At 38.0% G+C, this 6,297-nt stretch overlaps 2 pseudogenes; both read left to right on the top strand.

Annotated features, from left to right (window-relative positions):
- Positions 1 to 1,645: 1,645 nt before the first annotated feature.
- On the top strand, positions 1,646 to 4,778 carry LOC120194798 (annotated as a pseudogene).
- A 374-nt stretch (positions 4,779 to 5,152) lies between these two features.
- On the top strand, positions 5,153 to 5,904 carry LOC120194785 (annotated as a pseudogene).
- The last annotated feature ends 393 nt before the right edge of the window (positions 5,905 to 6,297 follow it).

Below are 6,297 nucleotides of genomic sequence, written 5' to 3'. Positions count from 1 at the left end.
GTTTTGATTTAGTTTCTGGGGTTTTCCTGCAATTTTTAAACCATTGTTAGTATTATCTTTTTTTTCTTCTTAAGGATGGTGTTTGAAGCATGATTAAGATGTACAATCGTGGAATTAGAGGATAAAATGGTAAAGTTTGTATTTAGACCGACTTTACTTTGGTTAGTCAAAACAGAAGAAATATGGATAACTTGGATAACGTTTTGTTTCCTCTCCTGTGATCCAATTCTAGCTCGATTTATTTGAAGTAAAAATAAGCGAAGTCGAGCCAATTATTTGTATCCTTTTCCGGGTAAAAGAGGGCGAATCTGATGAGCAATGTTGACTTAGATATAACTAAAATGAGAATGATGCTCTTACTGCTGCGATTCTTGAGAAGTCTTTTCCAGTTGAACTTACAGTTAGTTCCATTAGTAAATGGTGTTGGTCCTCTTACATAATGACAGAGTTCTGTTTGAGTGTAAGTAATGAGCCGCAATAGATTCGACTGACCAATCTTTTGAACTTCGATCCTATCAGATAAACTTAGGTTAATGATTGAATATTTATTTTTCGAAGATTGTATGCATTCACCCTCATGAATTTTGGTAAGATGGTTAATGGTTCCAGGAGATACTCTGAACGATTCTATCTTATGAATGAAGATGATAGTCTGTCATGGTTAATGGTATGGTTATAAAAGGTTTTGCTATGAATATGCCCTGATTGTCTTTTTATCCATCTATTATTCATGATTCTGATAATGATATGAGTAGGGCCAATCAGCCACCAGTTTGATTTTTTATTCCTCAAGAAGCTTTGTTTTTGAAACAGAGAGTGAAAAGAAGCTTAGAATATATGGATTATGCATTTGTGAGTTGATATCTCACATCGGTTGTCAACGGGGAATAAAGGGTAAAGTGAGTGTATAAAAAGGGAAGGATTTTCTGCAAATGAATATTAACCCGTCGAGCTTGAATCGAGCTCGAGTTTCGAGTTTCAATCGAGTTCTTAATTTTTTTTGAGTTCGAACATTTTTGAGCGAGTCGAGTTTTAATATTATCTTTCGAGTTCGAGTCGAACTTGAAAATTTTAGGCTCGCAAGTTTTCGAGTCGAGTTGAGCTTATCATTTTAGTTTTTGAGTTCGAGTCGAGCTCAGCAATATTCAAACTCGACTCGGCTCGTTTACACCCCTAATTTGACATCATACGCACATGGGACAGATTAACCAATCGGGATTTAATTATATGTCACATTCCATCTGATCATTTTATAAATATAAATATACTACGAATTTTTTCCCACCACCAAAATAAACTTGTAATAGAAATATATTACTAACTCGAACATGATTTGAGATTTGACCAACAAACCCCATTTCCATTTATTTCACAGAACCCTTCCTCAATCAATCACAGAACTGATAAACCCAGGTTTCCGTTTTCTTCTTCTTCTTTTTAAGAACTGCATTTGGCTTCAATTTGTTGGCGCCCCAACAGTTGTTGTTTGCTTGATCATTTTGAAGTGGGATTTTCCTTTTGCTGAGTTATTGTCCAGTGATGAGCTTTAAGTTTAATACCGTTTTGGTTAGGTTGATATAATTTTATAGGGTTAAGTGAGGTTTGCAGAGAGGACTGAATTGGTGGTGGTTTTAATAAAAAGACCATGATCGGAGGGTCATCGGGGATTCGTTCAGGCACTAACGGGTCTTTGGACAAACAGCTGGAAGATGGTGTTTTGCCAATTCACGTGCTGTCAGCAACAAGAACTAAGCCTTCTAAAGTGCTGAAGGAAAAGGATACATTGTTTCATTGGGTCAGTAAGTTTGCCGGCCGGACAAAGGTTGGAATGCTACTCTTTTGTGCCATATCTGTCGCCGTTTTTGTTTGGGTCTTATACATCGGTAAAGGTTGGTCCCCCCCCCACCAACCCCCTTTATTTTTCTTCATCATTGGATTGTTTATGGTGAATTTTAGAAATGAGCTGATGGTGAATGGTGATCCTTAGGCATGTTGTTCTGAGTTCTGATATTTTGATGAAAGTAGGCAAAACTATGTTTAGTTTGTGTAGTTATAATATACTGCTTAGATATTAGTTGTAAAACTATTGTCTTTGGTGTTTTGGTTCTTGTTAGAGTGTTAGAATAGCGAAATGTGCATCTAGAGCTTTCAAACTCAAGGATAATTTTGTTTCCCCCGCTCCTTGTTTTGGTTTTGGAAAATTGGTCTTTAGCTCATTTTATTATTATTTTGGACTTCTAGCTGCCGGTTGGCTTCAATTTGTGAGGGTATGAGTTATGACCATGCAAAATTGAATGTAATGTGCCTTGTTTACAGATGAAGTTCAGGAAAGCTACAATGTCTCTAAGGTAAATGATAGCTTGCCTCTAAATAAGTCTGGATCTCCTCTGATAAATGGAGAGCAAAATATCCAAATACGCAATTTGACATCCGGTTGTTGCGGAAGGATCTGAAGTTAAGGTAAAACCCCCTCCTCCATTGTATTTTCTGGGCTACAATCTTCCGCCAGGGCATCCATGCAATACTTTCAGTTTACCCCCTCCACCAGCAGACCCAAAAAAATCAGGACCGCGCCGTAAGTTCCCCTTTGTTCCGTCATTATTTTTCTCAGTTTATATATTTTGGATTTGATAATCTGACATTGCTATTTCAGGTTTAATCCCATTCACATATTGTTTCTAACTTGTTTATGATGCAGCTTGTCCTGTATGTTACCTTTCTGTGGAGGAAGCTGTTGCCTTGATGCCAAAAGTGCCATCATTTTCTCCAGTTCTTAAGAATTTAACATATATTTATGAAGAAAACTTGAATAAAGTGACAGAATTTGGAGGTTCTGACTTTGGTGGGTATCCTGCATTGAAGCAGCGTGATGATTCATATGACATAAGAGAGTCGATGAATGTGCATTGTGGGTATGGTTCACCTCTCCTTTCTGTTTTCGTTGGGGGAGGTATTAGGGTTACAATTTAGAAATGAACATGTTTTGGCATCCTAAACGTCTTGATTCATATAGTAATCTTTTCTTTCTGCTCAGCTAAGGTAGATTCATATATTGATCTAGTTTGTCAATTTAGTATTTTGATTGATGTGTGTCGTGAATTTTCTAGATTTGTCCAAGGAAGCAAACCTGGCCACGGGACAGGATTTGACATCGATGATGATGATCTTCTTGAGATGGAGCAATGCCATGGAGTGGTGGTTGCATCGGCCATATTTGGTATTTAACCATACAATATATATATATATATATATCTTTGGGTTCAATTCATATGTTGGAGCCAACGAATTTTAATGGAATAATCCAATTCTCATTCAGGAGCTTTTGATATCATACAAGAACCAAAGCATATTAGTGAATATTCCAAGCGAACTGTCTGCTTCTATATGTTTGTCGATGAAGAAACAGAATCTGACTTGAAAGCTAACGGCAGCCTCAATGAGAGTAATACATCTGGATTATGGAGAATAGTTGTTGTGCGTAATCTTCCTTATGCTGATGGAAGGCGCAATGGGAAGGTAAGTATTTATAATGTGGATGATAGTATGATACTGTGCCCTTTTGTTTCTTTCAGGTTAGATAATCCCGATTTTAGTAGATTACAAATGATATGCATGCTGCTTGACCCTGCATATCCTTCCTTATGTTAAATTGTTAATAGAAGTTTTTATGCCTTTTGACTCGTTTTATGCCTGTAACAGATCCCAAAGCTTCTGCTACATAGGCTATTTCCAAATGCTCGTTTTTCTTTGTGGATTGATGGGAAGCTCCAGCTTCTTGTAGATCCGTATCAAATTCTTGAGAGGTACTTCCAAATTTATAAGATTCTTAGGTCTTAGGTGATTAAATGATACTGGATGTGAGTCTATCATCGCTTTTCGATTACTCCCATGGCCATGACTACCGCAATGTTCGGTTGTTTTATGTCATAGAATTTTGTTGTTTATCCTAACTTTTTCAAGCTTTCCTACAGGTTCTTGTGGAGAAAAAATGCAACTTTTGCAATTTCTCGGCATTATAAACGCTTTGATGTATTTGTTGAAGCTGAGGCAAATAAAGCAGGTGGCAAAATGACAATGCCTCCATTGACTTTCAGATTGAATTTTATAAAATGGAGGGTTTGACCCCATATTCCGAGGCTAAACTTCCCATTACTAGCGGTAGAGTTGAAGATATTTGATCTTGTGTTATTTATTTACTTTACCAAAATACTTGATGTTGGTTTGCTGGTTCTGCAGATGTTCCTGAAGGATGTGTAATAATAAGGGAGCATGTTCCTATTAGCAACCTCTTCACTTGTCTTTGGTTCAATGAAGTGGACCGTTTTACTTCCAGGGACCAGATTAGGTTTTCGACAGTAAGGGATAAGGTTGCGGCAAAGACAAATTGGACAGTGAACATGTTCTGGGATTGTGAAAGGCGCAACTTTGTCTTTCAGGTATTTATGCTCAATTAATTTTGTGATGTAAAATTAGCAAATTGACTCCCTATTTCGGCTAATAAGCATTCATTCCTCTCTCTCTCTCTCTGTTGGTTGCAGCAATACCATAAGGAAATTTTAGAGCGTCGGGCTCAGATGGCTCCGCCTGCCATTTTTCTGCCACCCCCACCACTAGGTCACGGCAAAGTTGGCAACAAAACCGTTTCAAGGTAGAAGTTTTATCGCCAAATCTTTTTCTCCTCCACTCCCGGATACGTTCATCGCCAACTCATTGGAAGAGAGGTTGTAGTTATGTTCCATAAAAACTACTTACAGTTCATCCAAATTCTTCTTTCTAACATCTCTCATTATCATTCATTTCTTTCATGTATATAAAACTATGATCCCAAATGGTGATACCAATACCACCAAAAACCCATTGAATAGAAGATAATTTTGAAAAAAGATTACCAAACATGTTTAAATCTACAATGGAGAAATTCAATTGAAAAATAAAATTAAAAAACGAAATTGGGAATTACTCTCTTGAATTGATGGAGAAGAGTATTTTCAGCCGAATAAATTAAAAGAAACACAAAATGTACAAACTCTTTCTTTCTTACCTGTCGGCACTACTTAGAATATGCCACGTGTCTACAACATATTATTCTTATGTGTCGGAGTGAGTCCCACCGGATCCCTATCTTGGGAAAAAAAACCCAGCTCCCCTGAATCTTCAAAACTCCTGAAATGAGCTTAGGGTTAGGGTTTTAATTTACTACAACCATTCCTGTTTTGCCAAACACTTCATAATCGAATTTAGAAAGAAAAAAGAAGACCCCACTAAAATGTCGACAACAACATCATCGTCGTCGTCGTCAGCTTTCACGCTGATCTGTCTTCTCCACTCAGCGATCGCCTTGTCGAGCGGCGCGCTCATGATGTTCAAGATGAAGGAAATATACACCTTCACCCACGGGATCGAGACCGCCACGAAGCTCCTGGGCTCTACCCCACACGATCAGCTCTTGATCCGGACATCCGATTCTTTCTCGGGTTTGCTCCTATTCGCCATCGGGTTCTTGCTGTTAATGGTCTCTTTTGTCAAAGAAGAAGCTTTCAATCCTTCTTTGCCAAAGGCTGCACGGCCTTGCATGTTATGGTAGCGATATGGAGGTTCTGGTTCGAGAGAAGGGTGGAGGATTTGGCTTGGGATTGGCTTAGGCAAACAGTTGGCGACATTTTATTGGCTCTCTCTTGGGTCTTCTTTTTGGTTTACTCTTGGAGAGAAAAGTATGATTAGATTTGCATCTCAATTTTTTTCTGCAAAAAAAAAAATTACATTGTTTGTTGTTGATGCTTCTGTTTTCTTTTTAAATATTTTGATATCTTGTAATTTGGAAGTACATATTTTGTGAAGTTGGGTCTTTGAACTGATTGAAAATAGAAAGTAAGAAGGTAGCAAGCAGCCTTTTGTTTGTAAAGAAAATTTCTTATCCCTTCTTTACTAGATTTCTCGAATTTGATGGGTAACTGTTGTGTTAGATTGATTTTAAGCTTAAAAACCAATGTTCTGTTGTGTTAGTTTTCTTATTGGGGATAGAGGAATGTTAGTGCTTAGTTGGGTGAAGCATCGGTGCACATTAGAAGCTGAACAAACCCCCCCCCCCCCCCCCAGAGCTGCAGGCCAGGGGCAGAAACATCAGTGCTAAGCGAGCTGATGAGTTGCCATTGCAGCATCAGTGCTTTTGATGGATGTTGAATTTAGTAGGACAAGGGATGGGGTCCTACTTCAACTCTTTCTTTTTTCCGGTTTGTGTCACCGCATGTGATACTAACATACAGCACTAAAATGTGCAATCATTTAGTTGAAATCTCT

Source organism: Hibiscus syriacus, unplaced genomic scaffold (assembly GCF_006381635.1).
Source record: "Hibiscus syriacus cultivar Baekdansim isolate YM2019G1 unplaced genomic scaffold, ASM638163v2 tig00117001_pilon, whole genome shotgun sequence".
Classification (NCBI taxonomy): domain Eukaryota; kingdom Viridiplantae; phylum Streptophyta; class Magnoliopsida; order Malvales; family Malvaceae; genus Hibiscus; species Hibiscus syriacus.
The sequence above is the reverse complement of the archived record's forward strand: the minus strand, read 5'-3'. Positions and strand labels throughout refer to the sequence as shown.